The 24,124-nt window shown below is 40.3% G+C and overlaps 1 long non-coding RNA gene across 2 annotated transcripts in view; it reads left to right on the top strand.

Moving 5' to 3' along the window:
- LOC111946946 overlaps positions 1-24,124 on the top strand; it is a 112,930-nt gene that overhangs the window by 70,191 nt on the left and 18,615 nt on the right. The window contains exons 3-4 of one of the 2 annotated variants that reach the window (XR_002872800.1): positions 11,493-11,595; positions 20,453-20,593. This is a non-coding gene — a long non-coding RNA (uncharacterized LOC111946946). Of the gene's footprint in view, positions 1-11,492; positions 11,596-20,452; positions 20,594-24,124 lie in introns of those variants that run through there. The other variant, XR_002872799.1, reaches the window with a different exon arrangement.

The following is a 24,124-nucleotide window of genomic DNA, read 5'->3' as shown; positions in this document are numbered from 1 at the left end:
CCACTCTATTTTTTTTCTATTTTAAAATCATTCCCAGTGGTCTTTTTGGTCATTATTATGCAGTTTTCTTTTTTGGTAAAAATCAAAAAGCATGTGGTTTTTTAAGACAAATTTTCTGCACATTGGTAGTAGCTTATTGGAAATTTGCTTTTGGGTTGTAGCCGGAACTGTCGCTGCAGAAGTAAGTCTCCAGCTAAGTTCCCATCGGCCCTTTGTTTACACTCTCTCCTACTAGCTTATAGCACCTCACGAGCTACCCTAACATTAGCATAGCAAAAAAAGTGGCGAGCAATATCGGCGCTGTCCAGCAGTTTTGATCCAGATGGCTCAGACGAGGAAAATGAAGACGTTGATGGACCTATGTGTCTTCAGAATTGTGGCAGAGTAGTGAGACTTTGGCCCGCCCATGTCCGATGCTGCGTAACAAACGCAGGTTTTCATCTGCTCTTGATCCATCACAATTTGAATAAAGAAATACTCAGAAATGCAGTTTTAACAGTGAAGTCTTTTTATAAAGTTCCACTATCATGAGAAAAGAATCTACAAGAACATGAAAAAAACACAATTTTTATTGGAGTGGGTATTTTAGATGGATAACATAGAAAAACTTGGAGGAAGGTTTAAAAAAAAGAAAGAAAAAGCACGATAATATCGGTTACCGATTGTTATCGTTCGATGGTGAACTATTATCCTTTCCCCAATTATTCAGACAACAAAGCAAGTCGGAGAAACCCTTGCTGCAGAGATCTAAAGCATGAAGAGGTGGATGTGATCTACAATTCACAGCCCTGTGATCTCTTCAAAACAAAGGCCATCAACGCATAAAACCAATCAAAGCTGTTTCAGTGGGGACCTCATTCACGGTTAGCACAAGAGGTTATGCTCTGGCCTATACTCAAAGACGTCTGGGATACCCTTCTAGCTGAAATACCCTTCATAGACAGACTTCTAACAGAAGGGTTTACTTTGCTCCTGCTCTCATCTCCACAATCAGAAGAAAGCTTTGTTTTCATGATGGAGTATCGTGACTCCTAGAAAAACTTCTACCTGCGTGAAACGAGCAACAAAACAACGCTCTGTAAGGTCTCTTTGATTGTAAACCCAGAATCCACTTCTGCATGAGGTGGAAGGATGAAATGATAGAATGAGCAGGTGTCTCCCCAGACTTGCCATGAGCCACACAGAAGCGCACAATTTCACTTCAAAAGAACCTGGAATGTGTCAGCGGCTATTTTTTGCCTTCAAACAAAGCCTCCTTCCTGGTGGTGATGTTCTGAGGAGAAGCCCCAGGTGCATGCAGTGCAAGAAGCCTGCCGCTTGTTTTCACTGAAAAACGTGAGATCTTATCTGAAACCTAGAGCCACATCAGTTAGAATGACACCCTGTATCACAGAAAAGCAGCTGCTTCATGTCACACATTCATGTGTGAGGTCTATTTAGAAATCTGCCTCCACACGCTCTTTATGTTTGTAAATCTGACACCTGTGAACTACCCCTCATGATGAACTGGCACTTTGCAGACATTTGCTTCTTCACTCCATCAGGCAACAAACAGGATGTAGAGCTATGGCAAAGGACAAATTACTGCTATTCAAAACTTACAATAATCTGTGAAGCTAGACTAAGATTTATGTCTGAAAAGACTTTATAGAGGAAAATGCAAAAACATTGTGCCCACAAATTATTTACATTTAATACATTTTCCGCACATCAGATTTTAAGGCGCAGTGTCAATGAATGGTTAATTTTCGAACTTCTGTCAAATATTACTGCACCAAACAACACTCACCGGACATTTGCCAGTTTCCGCCGATTTGTCGGCTGCACATCCATGATGTCAATCTCCTGTTCCACCACATCCCAAAGGTGATCTACTGGGTTGAGATCTGGTGACTGTGGAGCTCTTTTGAGTCCAGAGAACTCCTTGTCATGTAACAAGATCACGTCATCTGCAAAATGCAGGACACATCTCCTCAATGTTCGACTGGTTTCTGTCACTACGGTTTGCAGAGTACTACTTGCACTCATTATTTTTTTTATTATTTAACTGATTTGGATCAAATTGCTCAAACGCCACATAGAAAGGAGTGTGCTTAGATAGGCGTCATTAACCAGGGAAAAACCTGGTGGTGCTGGAACTGCTTATTCTATCATTTCAGGTTACAACCTATATGACTCGTGTATTTTTTTAAATGTACTGTAAACGATCATTTTTTTAGCCACTACGTACATTTTACGTATATTATTCATACGTGAATAAACGCTGGAAAAAGTGCGAAAAGTTTTCATCTTACCGTGAAATTTTCAAAGACATATCATGAATTGACCATGTTAAAACCACGGAATAGTATTGGTAGTTTTCTGTGTTTTGTTTGTTGTTGTTTTGTTTTTCTGTTGTCTCACTTAAATAAAAATAAATAAATAAAAAAAAACATGGATGAAGTACGGATAAACCAAGCAAAGATTGTTGAGCTGTTTACGTAATTTGAACGGGATCTGTGCGCCGTTTACGTGATATAAAGGTTATACATCGGTGGTACATGCATAAAAAGCCTGTTAGACATGTGGAACAGTCGTGTTAAGCCACAAATTTGTGAATGCATCTCACAAAAAATACGCATTATTGCGTAAGATTTACGCAATGCGTATAAACTATGTAAAATACGAATAAACTGCTTGATTCTCAACCGACCAAAAATTCTGAACTGCTCATAACCGAATTTACGTAAGGACCCGTCGGCTGAAACCTTTAACGGACATCTGCGCACATCGACGAACGCAAGAAACACTTATGGATCACGAAAGACCGACATTTCATACGTGGAAAATGCGTTTAATGTACGTAGTAGTTGTGTGACACGACCTTTAAATGTGAGCGTCAAAGTTAAATCCCATGAAAAAAAATCATCTGTTTCGGTTCAATGTTTTGTTTTCAACAAAATATGAAATAAGCTTGGAGATCTGTTGGTTTAATCAGCTCTTCTGTAGCATCGTGTTGAGAACTTTAGAGACAGTGGGGAATATGCTAATTGGTCTTTGGTGACTTATGTCCAATTTATTTCCAGTTCTGTACTGCGGTTGTTGGAGTTTAAGGCATCAGAGAAAATGTTCTCACTAACTGACTTGTTATTACTTATATTGTTGCCTCACTGTAAAGCCGAACACTTTTTTTTTTAATTAGTTAGAAATGTCCTTTGCACTTGTCTGAAATAACTGGATTTCATAGTTCAACCACTTTAATTTTCTCTCATCACTTCAATTTCATTAGTGTGGGTGAGAAAAAACAAACACTTTGATGGTTTCTCTGCGGGCTTGAAGATTATTTTGAGTTTCTGATTCAATCAGCTGAGAAAATACTGAGCAAATTAAAGACAGTAAGTGAGAGTATTACATGTTGAACTTTGTCAGTTCCAAGCAAAATTGCTTTTCATTAGATTTATGGGATGTTGTGCAAAATGTCATCCTGTAAATGCGACAATAAGAAAGTCGCATTGAACTCTTTAGGTTTCTTCTTCATATTTAGATGAGTCATTTTTGTGTGCTTATAAACTGGAAAAGCAGCACAATAATTAAGTTTGTCCATCAATCATCTCCAACTGTTCGTGCTGTGCTACAGCTCGAGTAAAAACCTGTTTTATCGCCTCTACCACGTCCTTTGGGGGGATACTGAGGTATCAGCAGGTCAACCAGGATCTCATTTTGTCGGCACACGCTTGTTTTACCATGTGACCCTCTTTTTGCTGCCTCCTCTCAGCCTTCCTGTCACATCAGAGCAAATGTTTTGTTTTCCTCGTCAGAGCTGGAATCTGGATCTAAACTGTTGCTCAACTGATGTTAGGTTGGGGGTTTGAGGGGCTGTAAGCCAGTGGGAGAGCATGTACACAGATGGATGATGGGAAGGGGGCGGGTCTACTCTTTGCCAACAGAACTAAGAAGTGCTGCTGTCGCTTTGCAGAAACGCAGTTTTCTTTTCTTTTTTGGTAAAAACTGCATAATCATAAAGAAAAGTCAACTGGAAACGCTTTGAAAACAGATCAAAAGGTGATCAGTGTGGGACTTTAAAGGGTTAATAAAGGTTTAAGACTGAAAGCAACTTTCTCTTTTGGTTTGACTTAATGCAAACAAAGACCCACCAAGAAATAAAAGAAGTTATTTTCCTTTTGATGAGAATTTAATGGAGAGACGGCTTCCAAGGGACCGTCTACAAAGTGCAAGCTCTGAGAAAAGTAATCCAAAAAAAATGAATAATTACTCAAAAACTAACAAATAGTTCTATTGATATGATACTCATGATCAAATTTATACTACAAGAGCAACTTTTTTAATCATTTTAAACGGCCACATGAATCACATTTAATCAAAACTCTTCAATAGATCTTAAATCTACAGTCACCAAACTTTCTCACACGACTTATTGTACATATTATACCTATTTTTTTTACTAGTTAATAGTTACTATTTTTTTTCTATTGGTTAGTTGGACTATTTTTACTTGATTTTTTGAAGCTACTTTACATAAGTGTTCTCACATGCTTTTAAATGATAACAAAAAGGTTAAAAAAAATTGGAAAAAACCTGGCTGAATATCAAATTGGTTTATTTTTTAAATGTACCAGAAAAGTATCGGATCAGGTCTAGGTACTGGCAGTTACTCAGAATCAAATGATGGGTCGCAAACTATCAAACTTAATGGGGAAGTTTCAGCATTACGTCACTTCCTGTGTTGATGGATATTTAAAGGATGTTGGATCAGGAAGTTCAGACAGACGTTTCTCTGCTCTCCCCCATTAAGGGGAAACCGAACTAGACCCGCATTTCACACATGCATCTGTGAAGCCCCGCCCCCTCCTAACAAAACAGGGGCTGGCACCTTTTTTTTTTTTAATACACTCCACTCCTTTGCAACAGCACCTTTAATATCTCATAGAATTAGAGCGCTGACAGGTTATCATAATCCAATTTCAGAGGCAATCGTTCTGAGCACCTCAAAGCACACCAAGAAACCCGGATCGGAATTGAATATGCACTCAGCGGATTAGATTACGCCGGGGATGGGGGTGGGGGGTAATTATGACCTAGACTGGGAAATATGGTTGTGTTATTGTGAGTGTGCAGCAGTTGTGTACAGCGCTCGCTCCCGGGTCTCCACTTCAGGCTTGTCGGCGGCGGCGGCTGATGGTTGTTATTGTTTTATTGTACACTCTGTCTCATGGCGCAATATCTGTTCTGGAAATAATGTCACCCTCTAATGAAGTAAGGCCCCTTTTATTATTTATCATTTCCTGCTGCCGTCAGGAACCACGTGGCGCCGAATGCCTGGGAGATGTTTTTAAAAAGGCCTTTTTAAATGAACACATTTGAATTGTAATGTGATTTTTTTCTCTTTTAACAAGAAAGAAACGATGTTTCCTCCGAGTGTTTGCTTGGCCTGTATGTGGTATTTAACTCGCCCGTGGTATAGACCTTGATGAATGACTTCACCTCTATTTTTCTGCACATTTAGCACTTATTTTATTTAAATACGTTTTCCGCTGTGTTTTTCCCCCGTCTTTTTGATAAAGGAAGTTCTTAAAAAACTTTAAATGAATGTTTTAGTTTCCTACTTTTCATTTTCAGGCTCCTATGACACAAGCAGGCTCTCGTTACATCCTGAATGACTCATTTGACACATGAAATGTAATAATTATGGTAAAGTGAAGATGCTAAAAGTAGACCAGTGGTTTCCATGTCAACTGTTGAAGATTTGAGGGGGGAAAAAGTGTCATGGATACAGCGTGTAGATTTCCAGTATAATGTCAGTGCTGTCTGAAACTTGCTGCTTTAAAAAAGATATTAAAGAGCAAACCAATGAACTGTGGGCAAAATCTGTGGTTTAATTGAATGATTTAACTTTATGCTGTACAGGAAAAGCGTTTTTTACATGAAAAACCCTAATTACACCTGTAGACCTCCTCTTTGGTTTGGCTTTTATCATCCCAGACAAGATTTTAACATTAGGGGAGATCTTAGAAATAAGGGGAAATATTTGGTAACGCTTTCTTTTACAGTACAGTACTTACAGAGTACTTAAGTGGTATTTACGTGGTACATATTGTGTAACTACTGGGTACTTTCAGGGCACTTACATGGTACTTTCTATGGGACTTTACTGGGTACTTACATGGTACTTACAGCGTATTTATGTGGTACTATTTGGTTCATACCTATGTGGTACATACTAGGTATTTATAATATTCTTACTGGGTATTTACATGTTGTGCAAACGTGTCTTTTGTGGTACTTACCACATGTATGTACAAGGTAAGTACAAATAAAGAACCTTGAATTTAAGTCTGCACTCGCATGTTTCATGGTATTTACCATAGATTTACCACAGAAACTACCCCTTAAGTACACTGAAACTGTACTGTAAAAGAAAGTCAGCCCTATTTCCACTCAACTACATGGTAATTTCAGTACTAAGTACTGGGTATGTGTACTTGAATATTACTTGGTACTTACCCCTTAAGTACATTGAAACTGGGCTGTAAAAGAAAGTCAGCCCTATTTCCACTTAACTACTTAACACTTAACTTTCAGTAGTAAATGCTGGGTATGTTCACGTATTACCTTCCTGTGCAGTGTACATACACACTTGGTCTTCTGACCTCACCAAACGAGACAATGCTAACTTGTTGGTAAGGGTAAAGTAACTGCATTGTAAAAACATATTCTGGCCTGATTACTTGTAACATGAGGCAAATGTAAAGAGAAACAAGACAGCAGTGAAAACAATAATCTTTAATGATACACTTCTGCAGCATACAAAATGTCATCACAATGAAATTTGTCTTAAGTTCTCAACAAAACAGTAAAAAGGAGCATTCCAAAAAACACATTATTGGCCTGAGGGTCGTGCTTTTTGTCCTTCAAAATTCCTTCAGCAGAGTTTGGTAACGGTGCAGGACTTCTTCAGGGTTTGTAACTGCAAGAAAAATCACAATACAAGCTCAAATGAACATAAAAAGCATAAAGACTTTGATGAAGTACAAAGTATATTTTACTTATTTAATTATTTCTGTAATGAGTTTGATAAATCTCTGTGAATTCTCTATTGCTTTGACTGTAATGCTTGTAGATGTCCTAGACTCTGACGGTGGTTTGAGGCCAGACCATGACAAAGAACAGGGTAAAGGAGGGCAGGCGAACTGTCCACAATGCAAAACATTCACAAATTTAAAAGCAAAAACGTGATTGGCTGAAGGGAAGAAGCAGGCTATTTAGGTATTGGTACAAAGCATTGACTGTATCTGGGAACTGGACTGAGTGACTTCCCCAGCCTGGCGTTCCAAACAAGAAGTTCCTTGCTGGCTCCAAGAAGCCAAAGTTTCGAAGACTTCTATTGAGAAATAGACAGCTGTTAACCAATCATTCTTAAAGGAACTGTTTTTGATCTCCTACTTTTTTCTTTAAACATGTTCTTGATAATCCTCTTTTTTTATATTGTTTCTGTAATTAAGGTTGTAAACTGACCAATCAGATGCCACAATACGATACGATACGATAGAAACGTTGACTCACACCGACGACGGCATACTGACGACATCTGGCTCCAACATGGTGGCATCTTTATCACTTTGATATCGACTTTGTTTGGTTGAAGCCAGAAATAAAACATTTTATATGAAACGGGAATGAAAAACTTAAATAAATAAATACATAAATAAACAACAATAAAAAATCATTAGGCAGTTGTTAGAACACGATATAAAAGATTTTAGAACCTAAGGATCAGACACTTTTATTTCAATCAAAATTCCTATTTACCTTTTATTTTTCCATAATTACATGAAGGAAACAATGAGGTCCATAAAAACTCACAACTCCACTACAGCTGAAAATAAAATTTAAGGAAAAAAAATCTTTAGGTGTCAACATTTGTATTCAGTTTTGAAGTTAATCCTGTTTATGATGAAGTGAATGGAGGCTGAATTGATTGTTTGATTCTATTCATTTTTATTTTATTGGTTTATTTCAAGCTGTGAGCAAATTATTATTTCATATATTAAGTCCTACATTGATTAGAAAACAAACAAAAAATAAACCAATACAAAGTAATATAATCTTCTAGACAGTGTTATTACTCATAATCATAAATAGGTAAACATACATTTCAGAAGATTTATTAAATATAATGACTATTAAAGTAAGTCAAATAGAGATTTATATGTTGCTTGAAAGGTAGTGGAAAGTAGTGAACCTGTATAATCCAACCCCTGCTAACTAGCCACCTAGTGGCCATCTGGGAAATGACCAGCTTTAGCTCTTAAGCCAGATTCAACCAGGAATTCAAAGTGTTCCTCTTTCTGCTGTTGCATGAATTCCTCTGTGTGCTCTGAACTTCTTAATAAAGATTTATGATCTTAATTACATAGAAAAAATCAACTTCTTTTTGTCTCCCATGTACAAACGGAGATTTATCAGTTAAAAGAAGGCTATAAATGTAGTTATCCTGACATAGTCCACGCACCGGCCCACTGCAGACGGGCTGCATGAAGGTAGCAGCATCATTACAGACGGAAAGGAGGAAAAATCAGCGTCAGAACCTTAAAGATCTGAACCAGTTGTCATCTGTGCCAAACTTTTTTTATTTAATGATCTGCATTTCATTGAACTTTCTACTTATTTTTGTTATTCTTGTTTTAGGTTTATCTTCTCTGAGTTGATGATTAATCAAAGATAAAAAAGTTCCTTTTGTTCACCCTTATCTACTGACTTAGTCTGTAAATCTAAAATACATGTCGTAAGATAAACACCTCGGTTTCGTTCTGAAAAGTCAGAGGAATTACTACAGAGCATTAAAATTCCTGTTGTGTTCTTTAATCTGAGGCCAATTACAGTTCAGATCATTCTGATCAATACTTGCTGTTGAGCTCAGCTTTGATTGGATGCATGAACCTTTCTGAATGAGGAGGCGTCTTCCTGTTTTCCCCAATGGGCTGGACGCTCCTGTGTTCGCTTTCTCTGGTTTCATTGATGTGTTTGTGCAGCTCTGTCATCTGGTGGTCCTGGTCCGCCTGTCTCCGTTTTACTGCCAGGGCTGCAGAACCGAACCGAGGCGAACTGTTGCTTCTCTGGACTGTATTTACAGGGTATTTTAGGGAGATGAGGCTTTGAAATCACCACAAAGGAACAAAGCTGAGGCTTTAAATGATGAAACATGAGTAAAGAGCCGAACGTTTGCCGCTTTCATCTGCTTGCAGATTGCTGGCTTGAAAAAGGCCGTCGTGATTCATCCAACTAGCAAAGAACATTACCGGCATTGATTCCCGCTGATCGATGGAAAAAAAGCAGCCTGTGACCTTTCTCACTTTTGGAGGCATTAAATTCCTCATTGAAAGTCTCATAATTTTGCAACTGAAGGCATTAAAAAAACGATCTGCCGCCATTAAAGACCTGCGTCGATTTCCACCGCACGCCGACTTTTGCAAGCCGCCGATAAAAGGTCGGAAAGCCATCGTCTGACGCTCCGGCTCGCCAGAGCTACACGAGCAAACACAAAGTCAGCCCAGGAGACGGCTGCAAAGCCTATTACACACAGTCTGATTTACAGCTGAGCTGCCTGTAGCTCGGACCATCAAGCCATTGGCACGCCAATGTGCCGTGACACCGCAACTAATTGAGCCCAGATAAATCTGTCCACCCGGCTGAGCCTTGAAAGGGTGATAACACGCCTACCTGCACAACGCCGCCGCTACATTTTTTACAGCGTAACAAAAGAAACAACATGGAGCCACACGCAGCTCATTACCACCGAAGGATGTTTCCCGGTGAAACTCGCTGATAGATCCATCATTATTAAACTCTTATCACTTTCCCACCTTTTTGTTGCTCCAACACACGGATGAAGCTGTAATTAGCAAGAGTTCAGTCATTGTGGTTCGCCATTTGTAAAACGCTTCCATGTGTTTTCCATCAAATGTTCATTCAAAACATGAGAAGCTTTGTCCAGCATGAATTATTTAAAATAGACTAAGACATATAAAATCAATGAAAATTGTATTTTCTTTTGAATTATTATTATGTGAAAGTAGAGTTCCAGTGGAGCTGTAATCTGCTACTAGCCACTAGGAGGTGCTATTTCTCTAGAATGTAATTGAAGCATCCGCCACTAGATGGCTCTTTTTCTGCGGACTGTTTTTTTTTTTAAATAAAATTTCACATCGCCGTTTTCTTAGAAACAAAGCACACATTTAAAGGATTTAAAGGTTATTAATTTAGTGTATTTATTTTAGTCAGTTTTTATGAACCGACAGTTAAACCTGCTAATAAAAGTCTAATTTAACCTTATTGATGAGGCTCTATAATACAATTACTTAATAACCTAGCTACGACACATTAATAAGCAGTAGTTATATGTTTATTAGCAAAGAGCTATATAGGCTAGAAATACTACGCTAGCTTGTTGCCAATGCAAAATTAGACGTCATATTGGATGTGTGGAGATGCCATAAGACTGCTGTGCTGCAAATGCAGAATTGGAAAAACACGGATGAAACATTTCACAAGTAAATTAAGAACTTCTAGAAAACATTTTTAGGAAGATCTGAGTGAGTTTACTGTCAGTAGTGAACATTTAGACTGATCTTGTAGTCTATTCCAAGCCAAAGGTAGCTTTAACTTTACTCTGTTTCCACGTTTTCTGGCAGGACCATCGACCTTTTTTGTTTTATTGAGGATGACCTTAGTGTTTGTATGTGTGTTCGACCTCAGATCAGACCACACGACCCCCCCTGCTAGGCAGATTACTAAGCGGAGGAAAAGAAACTTACCAGGATTTCCTCATCAGCACTGAATTCTCGTGTCCAGAAGAACATCTGGTTTTAACTAGGGACCAACCACGTTCAGTAACAGAAAGTTCTTCCATCTTCAAAGAGTTCGTGGCGCTGTAACCTTGTCTTTTCATTAATCAGAGCTCTCTGCAACTAGAAAGTCATAACATTTTCTTCCTTTTGGTGTCTTGGCTCCAAACCAGGACTCGTTGTTTGATGTTCCGTTACATGAAATCAGGCAGACGACGGGAAGACTATTTTGACTAATGAAATCTGAAGAGTCACCATCAGTTAATTGGTTATACTTTAAATATGGACTGAGGGCTGATCTTCAAGCGTGGCTTGTCTATCTTATAAGGAAATATTAAAAGTAGACACCTTACATGGTTGCACATGTACCCACACATGCGTCACATCCACCTTTGCTGCTGGGGCTCTGAGCTTCAAACGCTCCTCATGTCAGTGTCATTGAAGTAGGTCTTTCTGGAGCAGATATTCGACAGTCTGCCGCCATGTGTGAGCTCCAAAAATCTGCTATCTCTGTGCTTACGCCACAACTTTAGGGGATTCACTGATTGATTACCACCTTTCATAGTTTTTACTGTTGATTTTGGTCAGACGAAAACTAAAAAAGCTCAATAAAATTTGTGTTACTGACCTGAGATTTCTTACTGTTTGCAGAAACGTGTGGCCGAACAACAGAAACATGGCAGTGGACACAGGGGTCAGGGGGTTGAGGGTCGGCTTTCACACCGACAGAGGGCAAACTTCCAAAACTCTGAAGGTACGTTTGATTATTTATGCATCTCTTGGACTCTCCTGTCCTTTTAATGACCACATTTTTTAGATATGCAAAGGAAAGTGTGAAGATTGGGTTGAAATGACCACATCAGAAAAAATATATATATATTTTTAGAGGTAAAAAAAGTCTCATTTCTGGTATTTGTTTACAATTCAGTCAGATTTAAAAAGCGTTTCACAGTTTCATGGTCGTTTGACGGTTCGTTGAAAAATTAGCATTAGCCCTCATGGCAGCCTTTGACGCGGTGGATCATGCAGTCCTGTCACAACTCAACAAATAGTTTGATACATTCACTGGATGAAGAAACGCCTTCTTCTAGCATGATTTCATTGTTGTAAGTTAGGTGTCACAAAGAGTTTTTGCTATATTGAAAAATCACGACAGAACAGACATTTTTTTAAACCTTAATGTCCTTTTTAAGCCGATCAGGAACGTCTGGTCCTGTCCATATTAATGACTGTAAGGTGGACTCCAGCTCCGTCTGTGACTTTCATGTGCGGGATTGGATGTCCTGTTGCTGCCCCTAGGCGGTTCACAGACTTTTGCCGGGCTCCACCCTTCCCCGGGCCCTGGGGGGGGGGGGCAGTCAGGACATCCACCCCCCTCTTGCTCAATATAACCAGAGAGGATGTCATTTTCTGACAAAGGCAGGTGGATGACAGGCTTTCCACAAGTTTAGTCACATCAAATTAGAGTCAGAGAGAAAAGAGAATAAAAACGGCTTTTACAGCTTCATCCAATATCCAGGAGCATCCATTATTAACAAAGGAATAACCCCATCTGCTCATATTCTCTGGGAGGGCGAAGGATTAGGCAACATTTGGATGGAACCGCAGTGTCGAGTGTTTTATGTGTTTTGATGGAGCGCCAGGATGTATTCATCCAGGGCAAAATCCTAAACATGTTTGTCTTTGTTCAAATGATCCTTTATAGGATGATCTAAAGACAAATGTCTCAAAAAGTACACATGCATGATGCTGAGCAGATACACGTCAGCTTGACCTACCTTTGAGGTGGGATTCATCTGGATCTCAAGAACTACAAACAATGTCTATACATCAGGAAATATAGAATCTCAGCAGGTTGGGGTAGTCGTCGTGTTGTGTGGGATTTTGAGTTTAGACTTCAATAAACGCATAGCAGCAGAATTTCTACATAAATCTGTTTTTAAAAGGCTGGTAATGGCAAGAGCGCATTTGTGATAGACTGAAGTCTGGTCCAGTGCGGTCTGGTCCGGTATTTTGAGCGTTTCCATTATAAAATTGATGCATTAAGCCGTACCGCACTGTACCATTTTTGGGCCCCCGTTGGTTGTAGGTTCATGGCTAAATCAAACAGACTAGTTAGGGCGGAGCTACTGTTGAAACCTGTTGAAGGTCATTGTGACACAAAAAACGCCCAAAGAAAACTGCTTTTTGTCCTCTTGGCCGCCTGCAATCTTCTCTCAAACAATATGAAATGCTTTGTATCTACAAAGAATCATAAGTCAAGCCGGAAAATTTGAGGTGCTGGAAGATCACCGTTTTTGTTGATGATAGCTTCTTCCCGCATGCGCCGTGACAGTCCAACCGTAAGTGGGGACGGTCACCTGAATTCCCTGGACTACTTTAAACTGGACTGTACCACTCAGTGGAAACAGGTCTCTAGTGGTTCTCCCATATCTAGACCAGGTTAAGGTGTGGGAGCACTAAGGGTTGCTGATGCCAATTGAGGATTTAAGAATACAGTTTGATGGGAGTGTCAGAGATCATTCTGACAGTGACAGTAAACACGTGTCAAACACAGAAGTCTACTGTTAGAGTTGTAAGCCTTAGTCACAACTGCCCGCACTGCCATGGAGTGAGAATGTTCATGCAAATTTGTTTTCTACGGGCATGCTGGGGGCAACAGGTGGTAGTTATAGTTATACAACACGCAGCTGCTTCTCTGTATGAACCTCCACTGACCCGGGCAACCCAAAAGCCTGCAGCGCCCGTACAGGTGCATGTGACTACAGCTTTAACTGTTGGTTCTAGTGTTGTGTTTGTTTTAGAAACAGGGACACTTTGGCCTTTTTTTATTTAGCTTTTTTTAGTAATGCTTTGTAAACCTTCATTCCTCATTAAGCTAAGGATTCAAACCATCTACCAGATGTTTTGTCGGTGGACCCATAGGTGTGTTGTGTATCTGCGCCAACGATGGGATTGGGTATTGATTACATTTAAACCCTTGAAAGTCCTACAAACAAGGGCTGATTGACACAGACTCAAGACAGAGAAACGTGGTCATTGTTAGACATTTGTGTCGGTTAAAGACTTCTGAAAATGATGGCAGCCTTTTAAAAGTCATCAGTTTCTTTCTTTGCTTTTTTTTTAACTTGTTGAGTCCAACAGCTGAGCAAGCAGATGAGAGCTGAAGGCCTCTATTGTTGGACATACTTTACCGTTATAAAAGGGGTTTATGGATCTTCACACAGACAAAGTATATATTAGTGTTTAGTGATTGAAGCTAATTTTTTATAGTAATTATATTTATATTCCTTCCTTGTTGGACCGGACGGAAAAAAGAAAAGAGAAGAAGACTGTGGCATGTTAAAGATAAGGGGGGAGACAGAAGGAGTGGGGGAGAAGCAGTCGATAATAGAGAATCATAACAGAGTCATATCATAAGTAGAACGCATGACTTAGGTGTCACCTACACACACCAACCAATAGTCTGCACACAGCTACTAACAGGTTTTAAGTTGATTCATACATTCATTAAAACGCATCTTTCTCTGAAGGTAACTCCGACCACGGAGTCATTCTTTTAACCCCAGCAGAGTGTGCCCCCCCCATCAGGCCTAAAGAACAGATGCAGCTTCAGCTCCGACTCCTTTTTTGGGCTTCGACTCAAAATGCGGCCGCGCCGCGCTCCCCGCCGTCTCCACCAGAGGCGTCCACGATGACAGAGTCATTTGCAAATGTTGCCAAGACAATTATCGCCTCCTGTATCACCACTGGAGGTGTCGGTCCCGCCCCAACCCCTCCCCACTGTGACGTCACGGTTACCATGGGAACCCAACATGTCCACCAGAGGCCCTGCCAGAGCCCAGCGGGGAAGTGAGGGGGCTGCTCGTGGCGTTACCGTGCCCCTCGCCCCCTGCACCTCTTTTCCAAATGCCACCACCCTCTCCCCCCTCCTGGCCCCATTCCTTCCCATCACCCCCTGCCATCTCCCTGAGAGCAGACTGCCATCTGTGCTCTGAGAAAAGCTCCCCAGTTCCTTCTTTTTCTTATTTCTCTGTTTTCTGACTTCACTGCACAGTGCCATGGTGCATCTCAAACTTTTTTTTTTTTTCCCTCAGATTCCCCATATAAGCCCCCATTAGTCTACCCAACCCCTCCTTCTAATTAGATTCCATCCCAGGAAGCCATATGGGAACATTTTCCCTCAGTATTGAATTTCAGAAATGACTAAAGTGAACAAAACAAAGACGGATAAAGACTGTAATTAGACCTCCTAATTTGTTCTCCAACCCGAGTCATTTTTCCTAAACTGAAATTTAGAAACTTTTTCTTCTTCTGGGACCCCAGAGGAAGTATTCCTAGAACCTCGGAGACGCCGCGGCTCCCCGTTGGAAACCCACTGCAGCTGTGTGCCCACAGACGGGGGCGCTATGTGAAGCTAGTGCCGCCTTCTTCCAAACGGCTAAATGTAATAATAAGTCCACAGGCGGTTGTCTGCAGCTGTCAGAGACCGACTTACAGCCCCATGTGGGTTTGAGGTTCAGTGCTCGCATTAATGCAGAATATACTTAACCTGCTGAATTGTTATCTGCATATGTGTTTAGTGTGGCAGGGCTTCTTATTATGTATTCATAAGTTTTATTCTTTCTTGTCCTTAAAATATTCTAACTTAATGTCTTGTTGTTTTATGACTTTCTGCTCAGGTTGATCTAAGCCTGAATTTAAACAGAAATGCTTTATCAGAGGTAAATGCAAACTGTGGGAACACTGCCCCCCCCAACTTACCGTAACCCTTTGTGAGGCTGTGCTAAGGCCCACGGCGCTCATTTCCAATCAATAGGAATTTGCAATTTGTTATCAGACTCTTTTCTTAGCCTCTGACTACAGGAGGAACATGGAGGGTCGTGAGCTGTGAGGGGAGAAAGGAGGCATCTTTTGATACTAATGACCTTGTGACAAAACAGACCTATGAGCTGATAAATGCTGATGGACACCATGAAACTGGAACATTATCTGAAAATACTAAATCATACTGAACCAAAAAAAAACTAAAAAATACACAACATACTAAAATCAACTAAGCCGAATAATGTTAAATCTATGACTTTTCATTGTATTTGGCCAATTTCCTATTTACAGAGTAGCAGTACAGGCTGCAGAGTAGTGTAGTGGTTCACTGTCCCCCCTCACCGTTAGAAGGTTCAAATCCCAGTTAGGTCTTTTCCGTGTGGAGTTTGCATGTTCTCCTCATGCATGTGTTGGTTTTCTCCGGGCGCACCGGTCTCCTCCCACCGTCTAAAAACATGTTTTCTGGGTTAAGTTGAGCGTGTGTGACCCTACGACAGACGGGAGTCCTGTTCAGGGCCAACCCCGCCTTCTCCCAACAGGAGCTGGGATAGGCTCCAGCAACCCCGTAACCCTGAGGAGGACATGGACAATTAAAGAACGATCTGTGAATTTTAGACATCCAGATGTAGATGCTAAAGACAAACATCATTTTGCAAAAAAAAATGCAAACTTGTAGAATGTAAAGTTAAAACAAATTGCTATTCTAACCAAAGTCAGCTAAGAGTTATTACTAAAGACAAATAAAAATGGATTCGACAAGTGAAAATCCAATGTAATAGAAACAAGAAAACTGGATGATTTTGAATATTGTTTAAATCTTCTATTGATTTCTAAATGCAGCAGAACAACAGACAAAATATATAAAAAGAAGCTCAGTATTTCTTTACGATGGTGCAATAGTGAATGAGATGTCAGAAGCCTATTATACTAAACAGCTTAATGACAAAAGTACTTGTTAGGAAATGTGTCGATTTTTCCATTTTCATTTAAAACTCACTTTTTTCAGCATATAACTGAATTCTGTTTTGATACATAAGCGTTGGAGCATCTCCCTGATTTTGTTCTCTCGGATCTGAACTTTGATTTGTTGGGTTTCGAGCCCTAGCTCCCTCCAACTTCTCTGCTTTCCTCTACATCAAATTACTGTAAACCCAATTTAGAATTTTTTCAACTTGTGCTAAAAATGAGCCCCAAAAAAGGTGTTTCTGCAGACCAACATAAATCTGTGTTTGGGGGGTGATCCATGAGCTAAGTCAGACTTAGTGGGTCCCACAACATTAAGAAGGTTTCTCCTTTCACAGTAGCAGGAGTCATTTTGTGACTTAATGTAGTTTGGATGAAGAAGCTTCAAGAAGAGAGAAGAAATTTGGTTAAAGCAAGCTGGGAAAAAAGTTAAACACTTTTTTGACATTCCAGTCGTATATGTTACAACAAATATTGGATTAAATTCTGCTCAAAGCTAAAATTGCAGTGTTTAATTGATGTCCCCACCAATAACAGTCACTCATGTCATTGCCTTGAGTCAGCGGAGCATATGGATCCCTTACGGCCTTACAGGCCTCCGTTCCCAGCCAAGGAGGTCTCGCATCCCCCCTTGGGCCTCCCAGGTGGAACGCAATATGTTGCTCCAACGAGTCGCTCTGAGGTCACAAGACTGTAAATTATGATAAACCAAAAAACGAAAAACAGATCCAAAACTTAGCCTCAGCTTTTCACGACTTTAAAATGAACACATGGGCATGAAATAAAAACTTGAATTTTAATGTATTTTTAAAAGACAAAGCTCTGTTTTATACAAAACACTTATTGTGTAATTACTTTTACATCCATGTTTCAATAGATTAGCCAATAAAGACAATTCTAAACGCTTTGGACAAAGCTATTATTAGTAAACACTGAGAATAAAAGCTGATAAATTGTGGAAAACCCATCAAGACTAAAATAATGTAAACTGTGACATAAACCTTGTAGACTGGCATAAAACCATCCCATTTAATTATCTGCATTACAAAATATCCTATCACCACTAATAAGCTGAAGAAATAAAAAAGCATTGACATTAAATTTAGCAATAAACATAGTAAAGGAACATCTGAGCACTTTGATGGATAAAGTGAAGGACAAAGACGCAGTAAGTGATGCTACAACAGCTGGTTTACCGATGCCAAGCTAATAAAACACATGACAGGATAAGAGCTAACAATATAGTGAAAGAATTATGCAATAAATGACGAATTAACCATTTCAACTGAAAAGACGCTCATTATTGATACGGGCGAAAATACTTAATATTGAAATTAAGGAATGCTATATTGTTTGAAAGTGATTAAAAAATGTACTAATTAACATTAAGTTAAATGTTTCATCGTGTTAAAGTAATTCATTTCTGTGTTTTCCCAATGCCTGCTCTGTACGATGTAGAGGAATGTTTAGTGGTCCTTCATGTAGATCATTTCATTAGAACCCTCGTTGCCCAAATAGTGTTAAATATGAACATCACTTTTTAAGGCCACTGAAAGTTTTCTAACGGTACGTAGCAACGGTGAAAACACGAGATTTAAAGAAGTTTATGTTATGTTGAAATGCTAATCGTGCTAAACACTGAGTAGCTGAAAAGACCGTGCATACAGTCAACCCTTTAACCACGGAGCTGGCGCCGTCGACACAGAAATAACACGCTCTTCGGCATACCATCAATCAACTGTTTGCGTGATGTTTGTAAATCCGCTGATTCTACACGGAGAAAGGTGGCTTTGCAGTATTGTGCAACACTTTACCAATGTAACCTGCTTAACGGTGTGTTTTCTCCACCTCAGAGTCAGCTAATTTACACTGTTTACATAAAGTGGCCTTGTGCTAGAGTGTCCGCCCTGTGACTGGAAGGTCGAGTGTTCAAATCCAGGCCGAGTCATACCAAAGACCCTATAAATGGGACCCAACGCCTCCCTGCTTGACATTCAGCGTTTAACGGTTGGACTGGGGGGTTAAACCACCAAATGGTTCCCGAGTGCAGCTGTGTCTGCAGCTCACCGCTCCCCCAGGGGAGGGGTCAAATGCGGAGAACAGATTTCGCGTGTGTGTGACAGATGGTGGGACTTTAACTTCTTAATAAACACCACATTACTGTAAAGTGTTGCATATCAGCGCGAGGCAGCTTTTCTCTGCTTCAGAGTCCTAGAAATGACATTCATTGTGTAAACGGTTGAAGAGTTCCGGTAGTTCAAAGAACGCGGCAGTTAAAGGGTCACGCAGCTGATGAATCAAAGTTTGCTCTGCGAGTATCACTTTGTGGTTTTTTAGGTTATTTTATGTACAGTCTGCCTGGAAACAAGTGCTTTGCATTAAAAATACTTGTAGTGGGTTATTCAGAGAAATACCATTTTAGGGCAGTTGAAGGTTTTAGGACGCTGAGATAAACGGTTACACAACAGGATGGCAGCTGTATCTGAAAAACACTGCTCCATGTCTGCAATTTGAAGAAGATAAAACATTTTTTTCCCCTTTTGTTTTGTGAGAAAATGTGCAAAGCAGCAACAAAATGCAACAGACGATAATTCTTGTCTTCTCCTCTTAATTCTGGATGCTAATTTTCCTTCTTAATTGCGTCAAGCCACTTTTTCTCACATCTGAAAAACCTGTACGTGTGAGGGTGTTGATTAGAGAAAGTAAAAATACAGCATGTAGGATTTTTATGCTAATTACCCTTTAAACCTGCTCACGTCAGTCTGCTTCTCTAATTAGCATGTTTCCAACAGGAGCGAGGATGAGTGAGAGAATGGTGCGATGTGGCTCTGCACGGCTAAATTAACGGTGTGAAAACCCAGACATTTGAGCTTTTTTTTTCCTTCCATTCTCTGACTCTCCCTCTTCCACCCACCCACACCTGTGAACCAGTCTGTGAGAGTTGGAATGAATGTTCCTGCAACCCCCTCTGTCTGTACGTCTACCAGGGCTTTGCTTCATATTCCTTTAGTTTTATGCATAATCTTTTACTCTTTTCCTTTGCTTCCTGTCTACACTGCCAACCTCCATTTTGTTACAGGGTTGCAGGTATTTTTTTTAAAGACTTGATACAAATGAACCACATCCAAACCATATTTTGAAGCTCAGTACAATATTTTTATTTTGTGATTTCAAGATCAGAAAACAAAACAAACTAAGAAGTTTTTAGGCCTTTAGGCCTTTTCTCTCCGCCCATTCCAACCTGCTTTCCCACGCCTCCTCAGCACACTCTGTTGTTCTGGACTGTTGACCACCTTCCTCATCTCTGCGGCCTGTAACCTCATAAATCCACTTGAGTCCCACTCATTTACACAGATACTCTGTCTTGACCAGAGAAAGGTAGTTTGCCATCTCTCGGTGGGTGGAGTGCTCCTGCCCCAGGTGGAGGAGTTTAAATATCTTGGGCTCTTTTTCTCTTTTTCACAGGTTCTTGCAAATCCTGATTTTTTTCCGTAGTTTAAGTTATTCAAGGTTTAAACTGACCAATCAGATGCCTCAATAGATGTAGTTGGCGTCGCGTCGAACAGTCAAAGCGAATCATTGACAGATTCTCCTGAGCCCGCTTTTCATGGAAAGGGGTGGCTTTCTAACATTCTCCCTACTGATTGGAGAGAAATGGTTGCCAAAGAAATGTGGAATAAGACCGACACGGACCGATCACTGCTTACTGACAACGTCAGATTCCAACATGGTGACGGACAGACAGCGGGAAAAATGGCGACTGGAATGACGGAATTAAGTCATTTTCTGTGGGTGATGTCTAACTCGTTCTCTATGTACAGTCCAGGGTGCAGTCCCACCTCCACCTGGGAATCCTCTGTCACACCTACAGAACATCTCACCACTGTCTTACTGCTCATGTCCTGCACAACTCCAGTGTTCTTCCCTGTCACTCCAGACGTCCTCAGACAAGCCACAGCACCTCTCAGGTAGCTCCCATCCCTGGAGAACCTTTGACTCAGATAATTAAAATGTATTTATAAAAATGCAGAAACTTCCAATTACTAAATCTTAGTAGTTAATGATTTGTAAATGTAATAAATATTGGATTATTTTTCTTGACATTGCTGTCAGGCATCATGTTGAAAATGTTTTTTCTGTACCATAAAGGTTTGCGGTTTTCTTCAAACTTTCTTCCTCTAATATTTTGTTGTTTTGTTTGTTGAAGTTCACAATGTCCTTATTGAGCTTTTCTGAGTTTAAATGAGTGACCAGAGAACAAACTGGGCCAAGCTTGGGTCTAAAAGCCACCGGTGATTTTACTGTCAATTTACAGCTAAAGTGCCTGCAAGGTTAGAACCTTTCCATGCCGAGTGAGTGGGAGTCGTGTGGCTACACCTGGCTGACGGAGGCACCGGGTCAGGAAGGGGCCGTAATGGACACAGAATAACTCGGATGTTGTTGCACTCTTTGCCTCATTGTTGTTTCTGTTTGTCTGGGCTTTAAATCTCCAATAAATTAATTTCCTAGTTTGCTCTCTGAAACTGCAGGTTGAAGTTAAATGCAAACACATTCCATCATTGTTTTTCCTGGCCTTGCAGATTGGCCACGCTCCCATCATGACTCATTTGTTTTTGATTTATATGAGCAGAACAGGCTCAAGCACAGGTGCAACCACTAATTGAGTTGATGTTGTTTGGCACAATATGCCAAAATGTATTTTCAGTTGTTTGGACTCATCGTGGTCTGTAAAACGTTCTCTGGGGACAAAAAGCGACTCTTCAGAAACGGTTGTCTTTTTTTTTCCGGTTAAGCTTTTCTTTCAAAGTGGAAAAATCTTCTCTTTGTTCTGCTCAAGGTTTTACTGTCGTAAGGAAGTTATGGCTCTTTATATGGGTCGAGTGCAGTCTTCTTTCTTTACAGGAATTCTTTTGTAGTTAAACAATTGTGATTTGGTCTCAGTTTGACTTAAGCTACGTTCACACCAACATGTCAGGCACGTTCAAGAAGGTGCTGAATGTGGGCTCTTGAACACGCTTTTTGCAAATGGTGTTCACACTGGACGGTCGCCATCCGATATGAGCGCATGAACTCACAATTGGAAGCGGCTTGGTAAAAAAATGTCAAAGCGGTGCAAATCTGGTGAATGTTGCTACCCCATCCTCATTACCAAATCTGAGTCCCTGTTGGTTAAAGTTCAACTGGTTTAACTTTCAACGCACGTTCAATGGCAGCGCGTTTCGTACGCAGAGCCTGAAAATTGACTCAAAAACAAGAATTGCGACGCATGAGCACGAGAATTATGAATGCAGGAACCTAAAACACTCTTTGAAAACTAGAATTTACATTTCCAAGGCTAGAGTGAACGTAGTATTAGTCACAGCTTCACTTACGGGAGGATGCGGGACAAGGTGGCCAAAGTCAAGGTCATAGACCGCTTGGTGAACCCGTATAGAGACAATATTCAGTCACATTTGCTGTACGGTCATGCTGTGAGCAACGGGTCATAGAGAACACCAATCCAACACACGAGGTTAAGTAAGAGGGAAGAAAGGTGAGACACAGGCGTGGGGTACGGATTTTTCGGTTCTCTACCCCTCTCTCAAACCCTGCGTCTGCGAAAGGAGCCGGATATTGCTGTTCACATGATATATGCACGCTCCTGACATGCAGCCTGACTGTTTGAATGTAGGAGATTAGTCAATCAGAGCGTGGTTTGTGGTGACATCCTATGGACCGCCTACGACCACTTGCGTATGACGTGCTCACCCCGTGCGTGGCGCTTTTGGTTAAGGTCAGTACAGAGACAGTACTCCTACTTTACTAACGACTACAGTGGCGTAAAGTACGACCCATACGTCATAAATGCGTGTAACTTCCATTAGGCTTCAAAATACTCGACGATACACTTCCCACACATAACAATGGTATGTTCCAAACATCCCTAGAGGTGGCTGTACGAGCTCACAAGACACTTCTTAAGATGCAACCACTCCTTTTTATGACCCTTCACAGGATAGACATTTTAAGAACCCTGAAAACCTGCAGCATGTGACTTGGGCTTTAGCTGAAACGATTTAAATGTTATCAGTCTCAACTGATTTGCTGATATTTTTTTCCTAGAATTTCACTTCTAAAAGACTTTTGTTGTGAATTGGAGCAATATGGACTAATTAAACCAAACAAAACTGAACTGACAAAAACTTTCTCTGTTATACTTTTCTCAGCAGGTGAAAATTAGGAGGTTTTCTTGCCTACGGTGCTATAATGGAAGCACAATCTTTTGCTTCAACCTCTCAGGTGCAACTAAAACTGCCTGATGTTGTATTTTTTATTTTACCTCATCTGCTCTGGGAAGACTCATTTCCAGAACTCAGTGGTGGTAGTCATTCAAATTAATTAGCTGGAGGAACGGCAACAAAATCTCCATGTAATTAGCTGATTTAGCCTAATGAGCTAATCTCTATAACTCCACTTAAAGCAGTTGTGTTTTTTCATCAGCATGCTTCTGTTATCGCCCTTTTCAGCAGAGAATACATCATTACACTGAGAAAATCACTCATTTAAACATCATTTTAGAATGTTGAAAACTGAAAATCTTTGTTTTTTATTCTTTTCCATTGTATTTTGCTTGGAAACAAAATTTAGGCAAAACATCATGAATTCCCTTCGTGCTTCTTCAGTTTGTGACAGAAAACTGTGAGGGGGGGTCATGCAGGAGTTTAGAGAATAGAGTTGAGACTCTGGGGGGTTAAACGGACTCTTTTGTTTGATTGGGAAGACATTTAACCCAATAGTACCAGAAGTGCTATTCTACTTTTCCTACTGTTACTTTTCAACCGTTTTTAAACAATTAAAGTCATTCCAATAGAAACATACGCTGAGAAAAAAGGCTGATATGCAACACTTTACAGCAGTAGGGTACTACTGTAAAGAATCAGCTTCAACATTGGAATCTGCTTTAATTGTATTCATTACTTAAATCTATGTTTTTCGACCAGGGTGCCACGGCACACCAGTGTCCCGCGGCACACTGGTGTGCCGTGGGACATTACCCATTTTCACTGATCTAAAAACATTTTCCATCTCCAGGATATCAGATCTGTGTTCATCCAAACAGGCCCTGATAAAACACTGAGGAGTTAGGAATATGAATGATCCTAAAATACTTTTTTCTTTGTGTTTATTTGATTCAATTAAAGACACTTTTGATAAGAATGATGGTACTGCAATTTAGCCGCAGCTTCAGCTCTGTTTTTGGAAAAGTCCCGCCCCTCTAACTGTCTCCACCAATCGCCAATTGGAGTCTAAATTACACATCATCAGTCTGACCAATCAGAAGTGGTTAAAGTCTTCACTTCCTTGTTCTGATTCTGCTCATAAAGTTTCTCAGTTCCAACAAAAATACCAGCTAAAGCTCGTCTTTAGCGGTGTAGCTTTCCACAGAATCCGGTGTCAGACCGTGGAACAAGTGAACAAAACCATGAAGCTCAGAGACGCTAGTCTGTCTGCCA

This window comes from Oryzias latipes, chromosome 23 (genome assembly GCF_002234675.1).
Source record: "Oryzias latipes chromosome 23, ASM223467v1".
NCBI lineage: Eukaryota > Metazoa > Chordata > Actinopteri > Beloniformes > Adrianichthyidae > Oryzias > Oryzias latipes.
The sequence above is the reverse complement of the archived record's forward strand: the minus strand, read 5'-3'. Positions and strand labels throughout refer to the sequence as shown.